Source organism: Monodon monoceros, unplaced genomic scaffold (assembly GCF_005190385.1).
Source record: "Monodon monoceros isolate NGI ecotype Baffin Bay Population unplaced genomic scaffold, NGI_Narwhal_1 Super_Scaffold_1, whole genome shotgun sequence".
In the NCBI taxonomy this organism is placed as follows: domain Eukaryota; kingdom Metazoa; phylum Chordata; class Mammalia; order Artiodactyla; family Monodontidae; genus Monodon; species Monodon monoceros.
In genome coordinates this window covers 46,300,231-46,313,752 of record NW_021703765.1, presented here as the reverse complement: position 1 = coordinate 46,313,752, position 13,522 = coordinate 46,300,231, and the positions used below count along the sequence as shown (strand labels likewise).

General features: G+C 40.1%; 1 long non-coding RNA gene across 1 annotated transcript in view; it reads right to left on the bottom strand.

Annotated features, from left to right (window-relative positions):
• LOC114892104 overlaps positions 1-13,522 on the bottom strand; it is a 331,941-nt gene that overhangs the window by 1,240 nt on the left and 317,179 nt on the right. Inside the window, exon 3 of the long non-coding RNA XR_003792679.1 lies at positions 4,274-4,358. This is a non-coding gene — a long non-coding RNA (uncharacterized LOC114892104). The remainder of the gene's footprint in view (positions 1-4,273; positions 4,359-13,522) is intronic.

The following is a 13,522-nucleotide window of genomic DNA, read 5'->3' as shown; positions in this document are numbered from 1 at the left end:
TGTAGGACTTCGATCTTTTTATATTCTGAATTATAATCAATTGGCCATTTCACCCCTTCCCCGTGGATTAGAGTCAAATAAGTGAAAAATATTTTGATCTGTAGCATACCACTGCATCTCATAACTGTAAAATCCTATCACCTGCAGACCAGTACCAGCAAAATCCACATAGCCAGTGATTCAAATTGCACAAAAGGTACAATCCAGGCGTCTTGATGGCCAGGCACTTCTCTGAAAGGCACTCTGGGAATTAGAGTTTTGTAATTTAGAGTGTAAATAGAGTTGGTTAATTTAAGTACCAGGCGCTCTTGGTGAATTGCTCTTTGAAGTCTAGGATGCTCACCCTTGAAATGGAAAACCTCACAGATTCTTGTTACTCCAAGTGTGGTCTCCAGACCAGCAGCATGGGCATCACCTGAGAGCATATGAAAATGTAGAATCTCAGGCCTCAGTCCACTCTTCCTGAATCGGAATCTGCATTCTAACAAGACCCTCAGGTGATTGATATGCACTGCAGAGCTTGAGAAGTGCTGCTTTAGGGTGTCTTACAGGCTACACTCAGTACAAAATGTCAGGAGTAGTCTCTCCTCCCTGAGTAACCCCAGTGCTCACTGTGGGCACCCAACCCAGGGCAGTGCCACAGGGTCACAGAGCCCTGTCACCTGGCTTCTCAGAATCTCCCTCTGATGTCACTTTCATTTAAGACTTTTTCTGGCCCTTTGCCTTACTAGACTCTTTAGGTTCCATTTTCTAGGGAACTGAAACTGTTTGGCAAACTAATTCTCAGTGGCCTTTTGAGCAGAAACATCTGGGTTCGAATCTTCACTCCTGATATTGCTGTGGGGGAAAGTTATCTATCTGCTCTGTGCCTCCGTGTCTTAGTTTATTAACTGGGGATAATAATATTTACCATATTAGTTAGAGAATAAGAGCTACTGTAATAAAGGAATCCCCAAAACACAACGGTTCAAACCATATAGAAATGTCCTCATCTTATGTAAAAAAAAAAAAAATGCACTTCTTCAAACACATAGAGCAGAAAGTGAGATTCTCTCCAGCATAGTTCTCTGTGATTCCCTAGGGCCTTATCCTTGTCCTCATGGTGGGAGCTTCCTTGCAAAAAGGGAAGAGCTGACATGAGACACCCCTTAGCAACGGGTCCCACCCCGCTGGAAGGGGCTCGGGAAATGTGCTCCTTCACTGGACGCCTCACTCCAACTCTGTGACTGTGGCCAGCAGACTGGGCGTTTTGTTGGGGACACCGGCAGTCCCCACCACACTCATCTAGCAGGGTTATTTTAGGAGTTAAAGGAATTATGGAGATAAATTGCGTAACACACTGCCCGGCACCCACACACATTAGGTTCTTAATAATGATAGCTGCTATTCTTACCATCTTATTGTTAGCCCTCCTGGTAACAGAATCACGATTTATCAAGGCTTTTTGACACTTAAACTCATGGAATGAAAAGTGAATGAATTTCAATCCACCCTCCTGAAGGGACCCATAGATGCCTCAGATCAAACAACAGTGGCTTCAAGTCAGGTTTGTGTAACTTTGGCACCAATTTGGACAAGTCTTGATCTCTAGAGAGGCTGATGAGCAACTTGCCCTATTTCTACCGCTTCTATCCAAATGCCTCAAGTCAAAGTGAAACTGGAGACTGGGATTTGAGCGCTCATGGTTGATGGACAGAGGACTTTCCAGAGAAAGTGCATGAGGGAGTCTGATCCCACAGGGAGATATGGAGCAGGAATTGTACTACAAAATCAGTGCCGTCTCAAGTCTTTTGTGCCCCCCCACCAGTCAGGCCTTTGGCTGTAGGATGCATGGGGACCAGGGAGGGAACGTACACAATTCTACCGAAAGGACGGCAGCTCAGCTGTTAGCAGGCAACTCTGCAGCAGGAAGGGGAGGGCTGCACCTCCTGTCATGCAGGCAGGACCCAACAGCATTCATTTCATGTGGGTATTTCCTGCTAACTTCCACCATATTCAAGAGACAAAGTACTGGGTAAATCAGAGCAAAAAAACAAAAACAAAAAACACACAAAAAAACACAACCTTAGAAGGTACATGGATCAGGAAAGGTTTGGGTCTCATGGCCACAGAGTAAACCTCTAACTCCAGCCAGCACTTGGTCACAGGAAACCATAAGAAACATGAAGCATGGAGTAATTTTTCACTCCTACTGGAAAATGATTCTTACCACATCAACGAACAAAATGTTTTCTGCAAATAGGCATCCAAAACTACTGGTTATTTAACCTGTTAATGCAGTACCACTTAGAAGCAACCTAGGTACTTAAAACTAATTGCATACCTCCAAAAAAAGAATATGGGTTGATCCAAATCAACACTTTTAACAGGTCTTTAGATAAACCAATTTGAGTTCTTGGCTCATCGATAGAAAAGTAAATATAAAAACAAAAATTTGAGTCCCATCAGGGATTCCTCAGGAATGATGTAAGCTACTCGTATTCACCATGTCATGTCCAACTTTTAGAGCATCTCTCATAACCAAACCGACTTCTCCTTGCCTGGTACCACCTTCCAAGGCTTCATCACATCACACCAAGGTCACAGCCTCGAGGAGAGCCTCATCTGCCCCTGACTCTGGGACAGAGCCAATCCCAGTCCACAGCTCTACCTCATGTCAGTCTGCCCTTGGACCCAGTCCATGTTCCTGGGCTTTACCTCAATCTTTGTGTACAAACCCACCTGTGCCCTAGTTCCAGTATCTACATCAATGGCTTATCTGTTGCCTGACTTTCCACTTTAGCTCCCAGCCTGATGCCCCAGGTCCCTCAGGACTGGGTCCTTGTATCCCCAGGTCCTTTCATAGATTTGCCTGATCAACAGCCTATGTCTTCCTGCTGCTTAGTGACAGACTCCCTGGGCCACCTGCTGCCTGCATCTGCACCTATTGTCTACTGCCAGACAGCTCTCCTCCCCAAGGAGGAGAAAGAACAGATGGAATATCCTTAACAGAGTGGTGTGAAGAGAAAAAATGCCAGCTAAAGTGCTACAGAAAATGAGGGTTCAACTCCTTTATTAGGACAGGGAAGCTGCTAATGACGGGGGCCAAGGAAATAGAGAGGCTGCCTTCACTCAGTCAAGACAGCTGTTGTCCATAGGCTTGGCAGAGGCTGGTGGTAGAGAGTTTGTGTTCTGGAGTCAGACCTGATGGACATCCCAGCCCACCACTCACTAACATGTAAGACAGGACAAACATTTCACCTCCTCAGTCTCAGTTTCCGCATCAGGGGTAACACCTCCCTCACAGAACTACTATTGTCCTTGCTGAGATTAAAAGAGATATTACATTTACATCTCTTACAATGGTTTCTTAAGCCTGTTTTACAGAAGATACTCAATAAATATTAGTATGTAATTCTAGAGGAAAAGATACATGTAGGGGAGTTTTTTTGGGGGAAGGAATATTATGTATTTAGAATAAAAGCCTAGGCTGGATGAACCACTTTAAAGAAGATGGAGAAGTTCAGAAAATGCGGAAGGGATAGGAGTCGGTGAGGTGAAAACCAGAGCAGAAGCCTGAGTCCAGAGCAAAAACAAGAAGGCTGCAAGGGCAGCCCTGGGAGTGGGAGTGTTGGGAACCGTTGATGAGAAGGTAGTGGAGGAGACTGGAATTGAATCAGAAAGGTCGGGGAGGGAGAGGGAGAGGGACCCTGGCTGTGCTCTAGGGAATAAATGCACCATAAAATGCCCCCAAGGCAACAGAGAAAGCTATTAGAGAAGAGGTAAAGGGGAATCGAAAAATATCATGCATTTTATTGGAAGGGCAGTGAATGGAGAGAGGTACAACAAAGTATTCAGAGCAACTCGGAGAGGGAGAACAGTAGGAAAGTCCACAGAGGGAGAGGTAAAAAAGCAGTCAGCTGTGACAGAGAGAAGAGGCAATGAAAAAACATAATAATATATAACACTAGTTCAAAACAACAGCTGGGAATAGGGAATTGATGGTGAAGCGATAAATACCAGCAATGAGGGAACTAAATACCATTAAAATATTAACAATAGTTCATAACAATAAAGCTGAAGTCTGGAAGCAATTAATAAATTAATAAATAATAACACAAAGTATAAAATGAATCGAGAAAAAAAGTGAGATTATAAACATGACGGTTTAGTGAGAGAAGGGCAGGGGTTTATTGGAGGAGAGAGAGGGGAGGATGATTCAGCCGGGTTGCAGAAGTACATGCTCCAGGTTCAGAGTTGCTAAAAGAGAAGAAAGAGGACAGATTCTACCCACCTATGAGCCAACAGATGGAAAAGCAGCCCACAGCGACTGTTGCTCTCTGCTGTCCTGATGCAGCTGCCATCTGAGAGCTATTCACCTACAACCATGATAAACAAAATTATTTCAAGAACTGACTGCCTAGACTATACCAATAATGGTGCACACATACGCTAGGCTTCATACTAAAGGGAGTCTCTAAAAGTAGCTACTAGGGAATTGTTCTAAAAATGTAGGTCTTGGACCAGATCAGAGACCGCATTCTTAGATTCAGCTTCTCAGCTCCCAAGCCCCACTCTCAACCTCAACACATCATTTTGAGTGGTTCTGGTAATCAGTAGAATCCCCCAGCCCAGGTGGAGGATCCCCAGTGGCTACATCCACCCTCATCGGTCGTAACCTAGTCATAGACCTGAAAGTCTTGGTCACTGTAAGCACTCCTTACCCTCAGGACAGCATCCATCCAACCATGTGATTTGTTCTCAGTATTTCTCCTCTGCAAACATAATTTCGGTAATTGGGAGCACATTTTTTTCCCCAAAGTAAAGGTCAAGCCCTCTTTACTCTTGGCTCAAAGAATATTCTCTACTCCAAGGAGCAGCTACAAAGCAAAAACAAAACAAAACAAACGAACAAACAAAAAACAGAATGGAAAACCCCAAACAATAACAACGACAAAAAGATGAGGACTTGTTTTGCTCTCAAACGAGGCAAAAACTTTTACCAAGCTCGGGGGATGGACAATAAAAAGAATGGTAAGCTGGTTAGACTAAGCTTAATAGGCCAGTTTTCCTTTTTCTTTTAACAAGTCTGTCGCTTCCCCATTTTTGTGTGACTTCGGTTCTTCTGTGGCATTTACCCAGTGACACGTATCCAGAAGCAGGGACAATTTCTTACACTTTTCCCACCAGAGAGCAGTTCCTATCTGTTTTTCCACATTGGTTTTCCTCCTCTTCTCCCCTCTCATGCCCAGCATCTCCTATTTAACCAGGATTTAATAGCTGACACTATGGCCCTGGCTATAGCATGGACTTTGCACTCAAAACACCCCCAATTGAATAGAGAGTTCCTGAGCATCCAAATTTCCAACTTCCAGCTCAACGATAAGAATAATAAGAAATAGGAATAATAAAGTGAGAAAACCAGACACAGAAAAGAAACAGCTGGTACACATTACAGATAATTCCAGGGTCAGTAGCAAAAGGATAAAAGGAGACAGAAGAAAAGAGAAATCAAAGGAATAATTGAGACTTTCCACAGAATGGGATATTAAAAATACCAAGATATTACTTTTATATTTGCATAAAAATGTTAATGATCAGCTATCTACAATTAGAACTTGAATATGTTTAATGTCCTCAAAGCAAGTACTTCTTATTGTTCAGGATGCATGATATGTAAAGTAATATAAATTGCACTTAGTTTCAATACATGTAAAAGATTATTTTCCTTGAATCTACTGCTGCAAACATTGGACTATCTCTCTTAAAGAACTATCCTGAAAAGGAAGTCCAAGGGTGTAAGGTACAGCTCAACAGTTCTGACTTTAGTAAGTTCCTGGTACGTAAAAGCTTCAGCTTAAAAGAGCAGAGGCCAAGCTTTGTTCTGAGCCTGGCACGCAGCGTCTGCTGCACAGGATTCAACACTGTGCATTGATCATGGCTTACCAATGATCATAATAATTAACATCAATTCTGCAGACAGTTAATAGACACATGGGACGACGTTTTCACTTCAGAATCTAAATTATTTGCTATTGGATAAGCAATTTGTTTTTACTGGCTTGGACATGAATTAAATTGATTCTAACAACTTTAGAAGTTTGATGTAATTGATACACTACGGTATAGCCTTTTAATATTAGGTTCCTTGCATGTACATAGGTATACAGATATAAAGAAATCTATTTCCTGATTTTTTTTCATGACAAAGTCAGTTTGAACACTTTTACAATGAAATCTTCCCTTAATTTAATGAAAAACAGTAATAGAAGAAAAATATACCAGAAGAGTAGTTGTCATTCTCACCAGTGAATTTAATAATGGCCTCCTGTGCTCTGTACTATTCCTTCTGAGGATAGCAACGACGGGAAGAAATTAGAGGTCATCTAGTCTAGGCTGCTAATTTCACCAGTGAAAGCTCTGAGGCCCCGAGTCCAAGGTCAAACAACTAGTTACCAATGAGCTAGGATGTGCATCCCTGTATGGTGGTTCCCTGGTCTACACTCTGCCACTTATTTGCCTAAGTCTTGGTTATCCTCTTTTTGCCATTATAACACAATTAGCCTATACTATTGGTGTTCAACTGTCTGTCAATATCAGTATTACAGAAGAATTCCACTAAGTCTAATTACATCACTAATATTTCTTATAATGAATTGGTGATATTTTAGAATCCCCAAAGTGTCGATTTCAAGTACACAGTGTCCCTATTTAAGTTCAAACTGTGAAATTTTAGCTAATACTTGCTGAGCACTTAGTGTGTGCCGACTATACTAAGGGTTTCCCATAATCTCATTTAGTCTCCACAATAATCCTATGAAGTTCACACTGTTTGTTATTCTTCTCTTAAAGAGGAGGACACCATGTGTTCATTCTTTGCCCTTCCCTAGCTTCATGTGGTTTTGCAGGAAGACGAATCCCTGTAAACTAAGCTTCCCAGGCTCCTCTGCCAGGGGTTCAGCCAATGGCAGACACTGGCAGGACACGAGAGAGCACCATGGAGGGAGAAGTCACCTGTCTCCCATTGTGTGGTACACTCTCTCCCACAGGGGCTGCTTCTCAATGGTTCCAGCTCTTGCTGGACAGTCCCTCTCTTCTGAGTCCTCAGTCCCAGTGGCTCCTAGTCTCTGTTAACACCTTGCCCATCCTTTGTCCCTCTAGCCTTGACAGAAGTAGCAGCTTCCTGGTGTTACAAATCTTGGGGTTGCCTCTCTATTTCTTCTTGAACTTATTAGTCCTTCCAAAACCTTCGGACTTAGTTCTCCAAGTTAAATGCCCTCTATTGAACTACCTGGTCTTTTTCTGATTGAATGTTGACAGACACACTGAAGTAAGCAGTGATTTAAAGAGAATAGGCTGCACTTGAACTCAGGCTGTCAGACCAAATCTATGTACTTAACCTTGAAAGGCTATTGTTTCCTACAGTGCCATGGACTAGATGGTGGTCTCCAAACTTTTTATTAACTTTTTTGACTGTACAACTTTATGAAGAAAAAGTTTGTAAGCATGGACCCTGGCACATGTACATTTATGTATAAATTATATGTAAGTAGTACTATTACATGATATGTTAAACACTAGTAAAGTTTAAATTATACTCATTTTATTTCGTTTAGTTCTGATATTTTTCTCTACATCAAAGGAAGCCATCATACTTAGTTTTTTAATGCAGTAGAAATATGTCTTTAATTCTTTTTTTGCTATCGTATAATTTCAGCCACTTTATTTTGAGGCAAGAAGATATTGTCTAGAAGAGCTCCATATTTTTTCCTCCTTCCTTAGTCTTCTCCCTTCTCTCTTTCCCTATGAACTGCGGGATGTAAACAGCAGAGCTAAGGAATGAGGTGCTGAGAAGGCAGTGAAGAGAAAAGTAGGGATAAAAGTCTCTATAACCTTTTTTTTTTTTTTTTTTTTTTTTTTTTGCGGTATGCGGGCCTCTCACTGTTGCGGCCCCTCCCGTTGCGGAGCACAGGCTCCGGACGCGCAGGCTCAGCGGCCATGGCTCACGGGTGCAGCCGCTCCGCGGCACGCAGGAACCTCCCGGACCGGGGTACGAACCCATGTCCCCTGCGTCGGCAGGCGGACTCTCACCCATTGCGCCACCAGGGAAGCCCTCTATAATCTTTTTAAGAGCAGTTTGCACTCTAGAAACAGATAAGAATTTCCATCATCTTTTTTTATGACAGCTTTATTAAGATATAATTCACATACCATAAAATTCACTCTTCAAACATGTATAATTTAATGATTTCTAGTATATTCACAGAGCTATGCAACCATCATCACTAGCTAATCTTAGAACATTTCATCACCTGAAAAAGAAACCCATACCCATTAGCAGTCAGTCCCCATTTCCCTGGTCCCCATCCTCTGACAATCACTAATCTACTCTCTGTCTCAATGGATTTGCCTATTCTGGACATTTCAAGTAAGGGGAATCATAAAATATGCAGCTTTTGGTGTTTGCTTCTTTCACTAATCATGTTTTCAAGGTTCATCCATGTTGTAGTACACATCAATACTTCACTTTTTTTTTTTTACATCTTTATTGGAGTATAATTGCTTTACAATTGTGGGTTAGTTTCTGCTTTATAACAAAGTGAATCAGTTATACACATACATATGTTCCCATATCTCTTCCCTCTTGCGTCTCCCTCCCTCCTACCCTCCCTATCCACCCCTCTAGGTGGTCACAAACCACCGAACTGATCACCCTGTGCTATGCGGCTGCTTCCCACTAGCTATCTATTTTATGTTTGGTAGTGTATATATGTCCATGCCACTCTCTCGCTTTGTCACAGCTTACCCTTCCCCCTTCCCATATCCGCAATTCCATTCTCTACTAGGTCTGTGTCTTTATTCATGTCTTACCCCTAGGTTCTTCATGACATTTTTTTTTCTTAAATGCCATATATATGTGTTAGCATATGGTATTTGTCTTTCTCTTTCTGACTTACTTCACTCTGTATGACAGACTCTAGGTCCATCCACCTCACTACAAATATCTCAATTTCGTTTCTTTTTATGGCTGACTAATATTCTGTTGTATATATGTGCCACATCTTCTTTATCCATTCATCCGATGATGGACACTTAGGTTTCCATCTCCGGGCTACTGTAAATACAGCTGCAATGAATATTTTGGCACATGACTCTTTGAATTATGGTTTTTTCAGGGTATATGTCCAGTAGTGGGATTGCTGGGTCATATGGTAGTTCTATTTGTAGTTTTTTAAGGAACCTCTATACTGTTCTCCATAGTGGATGTAACAATTCACATTCCCACCAGCAATGCAAGAGTGTTCCCTTTTCTTCACACACTCTCCAGCATTTATTGTTTCTAGATTTTTTGATGATGGCCATTCTGACTGGTGTGAGATGATATCTCATTGTAGTTTTGATTTGCATTTCTCTAATGATTAATGACGTTGAGCATTCTTTCATGTGTTCGTTGGCAGTCTGTATATCTTCTTTGGAGAAATGTCTATTTAGGTCTTCTGCCCATTTTTGGATTGGGTTGTTTGTTTTTTGTTATTGAGCTGCATGAGCTGCTTATAAATTTTGGAGATTAGTCCTTTGTCGGTTGCTTCATTGGCAAATATTTTCTCCCATTCTGAGGGTTGTCTTTTGGTCTTGTTTATGGCTTCCTTTGCTGTGCAAAAGCTTTTAAGTTTCATTAGGTACCATTTGTTTATTTTTGTTTTTATTTCCATTTCTCTAGGAGGTGGGTCAAAAAGGAACTTGCTGTGATTTATGTCATAGAGTGTTCTGCCTATGTTTTCCTGTAAGAGTTTTATGGTTTCTGGCCTTACATTTAGGTCTTTAATCCATTTTGAGCTTATTTTTCTGTATGGTCTTAGGGAGTGATCTAATCCCATACTTTTACATGTACCTGTCCACCTTTCCCAGCACCAATTATTGAAGAGGCTGTCCTTTCTCCACTGTACATTCCTGCCTCCTTTATTAAAGATAAGATGACCATATGTGCGTGGGTTTATTTCTGGGCTTTCTAACCTGTTCCATTTATCTATATTTCTGTTTTTGTGCCAGTACCATACCTTCTTGATTACTGTAGCTTTGTAGTATAGTCTGAAGTCAGGGAGCCTGATTCCTCTAGCTCCATTTTTCGTTCTCAAGATTGTTTTGGCTATTCGGGGGTTTTTTGTGTTTCCATACAAACTGTGAAATTTTTTGTTCTAGTTCTGTGAAAAATGCCATTGGTAGTTTGATAGGGATTGCATTGAATCTGTAGATTGCTTTGGGTAGCAGAGTCATTTTCACAATGTTGATTCTTCCAATCCAAGAACATGGTATATCTCTCTCCATATATTTGTATCATCTTTAATTTCTTTCATCAGTGTCTTATAATTTTCTGCATACAGGTCTTTTGTCTCCTTAGGTAGGTTTATTCCTAGATATTTTATTCTTTTTGTTGCAATGGTAAATGGGAGTGTTTTCTTGATTTCACTTCCAGATTTTTCATCATTAGTGTATAGGAATGCCAAAGATTTCTGTGCATTAATTTTGTATCCTGCTACTTTACCAAATTCATTGATTAGCTCTAGTAGTTTTCTGGTAGCATCATTAGGATTCTCTATGTATAGTATCATGTCATCTGCAAACAGTGACAGCTTTACTTCTTCTTTTCCAATTTGGATTCCTTTTATTTCCTTTTCTTCTCTGATTGCTGTGGTTAAAACTTCAAAAACTATGTTGAATAAGAGTGGTGAGAGTGGGCAACCTTGTCTTGTTCCTGATCTTAGTGGAAATGCTTTCAGTTTTTCACCATTGAGGACGATGTTGGCTATGGGTTTGTCATATATGGCCCTTATTATGTTGAGGAAAGTTCCCTCTATGCCTACTTTCTGCAGGGTTTTTATCATAAATGGGTGTTGAATTTTGTCGAAAGCCTTCTCTGCATCTATTGAGATGATCATATGGTTTTTCTCCTTCAATTTGTTAATATGGTGTATCATGTTGATTGATTTGCGTATATTGAAGAATCCTTGCGTTACTGGAATAAACCCCACTTGATCATGGTGTATGATCCTTTTAATGTGTTGTTGGATTCTGTTTGCTCGTATTTTGTTGAGGATTTTTGCATCTGTGTTCATCAGTGATATTGGCCTGTAGTTTTCTTTCTTTGTGACATACTTGTCTGGTTTTGGTATCAGGGTGATGGTGGCCTCGTAGAATGAGTTTGGGAGTGTTCTTCCCTCTGCTATATTTTGGAAGAGTTTGAGAAGGATAGGTGTTAGCTCTTCTCTAAATATTTGATAGAATTCATCTGTGAAGCCATCTGGTCCTGGGCTTTTGTTTATTGGAAGATTTTTAATCACAGTTTCAATTTCAGTGCTTGTGATTGGTCTGTTCATATTTTCTATTTCTTCCTGATTCAGTCTTGGCAGGTTGTGCATTTCTAAGAATTTGTCCATTTCTTCCAGACTGTCCATTTTATTGGCATAGAGTTGCTTGTAGTAATTTCTCATGATCTTTTGTATTTCTGCAGTGTCACTTGTTACTTCTCCTTTTTCATTTCTAATTCTATTGATTTCAGTCTTCTCCTTTTTTTTCCTGATGAGTCTGGCTAATGGTTTATCAAGTTTGTTTATCTTCTCAAAGAACCAGCTTTTAGTTTCATTGATCTTTGCTATCGTTTCCTTCATTTCTTTTTCATTTATTTCTGATCTGATCTTTATGATTTCTTTCCTTCTGCTAACTTTGGGGTTTTTTTGTTCTTCTTTCTCTAATTGCTTTAGGTGCAAGGTTAGGCTGTTTATTCAAGATGTTTCCTGTTTCTTAAGGTAGGACTGTATTGCTATAAACTTCCCTCTTAGAACTGCTTTTGCTACATCCCATTGGTTTTGGGTCGTCGTGTCTCCACTGTCATTTGTTTCTAGGTATTTTTTTATTTCCTCTTTGATTTCTTCAGTGATCACTTCGTTATTAAGTAGTGTATTGTTTAGCCTCCATGTGTTTGTATTTTTTACAGATCTTTTCCTGTAATTGATATCTAGTCTCATAGCGTTGTGGTCGGAAAAGATACTTGATACAATTTCAATTTTCTTAAATTTACCAAGGCTTGATTTGTGACCCAAGATATGATCTATCCTGGAGAATGTTCTATGAGCACCTGAGAAAAAGTGTATTCTGTTGTTTTTGGATGGAGTGTCCTATAAATATCAATTAAGTCCATCTTGTTTAATGTATCATTTAAAGCTTGTGTTTCATTATTTATTTTCATTTTGGATGATCTGTCCATGGGTGAAAGTGGGGTGTTAAAGTCCCCTACTATGAATGTGTTACTGTCGATTTCCCCTTTTATGGCCGTTAGCATTTGCCTTATGTATTGAGGTGCTCCTATGTTGGGTGCATAAATATTTACAATTGTTATATCTTCTTCTTGGATTGATCCCTTGATCATTATGTAGTGTCCTTCTTTGTCTCTTCTAATAGTCTTTATTTTAAAGTCTATTTTGTCTGATATGAGAATTGCTACTCCAGCTTTCTTTTGGTTTCCATTTGCATGGAGTATCTTTCTCCAGCCCCTTACTTTCAGTCTGTATGTGTCTCTAGGTCTGAAGTGGGTCTCTTGTAGACAGCATATATATGGGTGTTGTTTTTGTATCCATTCAGCCAATCTGTGTCTTTTGGTGGGAGCATTTAGTCCGTTTACATTTAAGGTAATTATTGATATGCATGTTAGTATTCCCATTTTCTTAATTGTTTTGGGTTCGTTATTGTAGGTCTTTCCTTCTCTTGTGTTTCTTGCCTAGAGAAGTTCCTTTAGCATTTGTTGTAAAACTGGTTTGGTGGTGCTGAACTCTCTGAGCTTTTGCTTGTCTATAAAGGTTTTAATTTCTCCATCAAATCTGAATGAGATCCTTGCTGGGTAGAGTAATCTTGGTTGCAGGTTTTTCTCCTTCATCACTTTAAATATGTCCTGCCAGTCCCTTCTGGCTTGCACAGTTTCTGCTGAAAGATCAGCTGTTAACCTTATGGGGATTCGCTTGTGTGTTATTTGTTGTTTTTCCCTTGCTGCTTTTAATATGTTTTCTTTCTATTTAACTTTTGACAGTTTGATTAATATGTGTCTTGGCGTATTTCTCCTTGTATTTATCCTGTATGGGACTCTCTGTGCTTCATGGACTTGATTAACTATTTCCTTTCCCATGTTAGGGAAGTTTGATTCAACTATAATCTCTTCAAATATTTTCTCAGTCCCTTTCTTTTTCTCATCTTCTTCTGGAACCCCTATAATTCGAATGTTGGTGCATTTAATGCTGTCCCAGTGGTCTCTGAGACTGTCCTCAGTTCTTTTCATTCTTTTTTCTTTATTCTGCTCTGCAGTAGTTATTTCCACTATTTTATCTTCCAGGTCACTCATCCGTTCTTCTGCCTCAGTTATTCTGCTATCGATCCCATCTAGAGTATTTTTAATTTCATTTATTGTGTTGTTCATCGTTGCTTGTTTCATCTTTAGTTCTTCTAGGTCCTTGTTAAATGTTTCTTTCATTTTGGCTACTCTACCAAGATTTTGGTC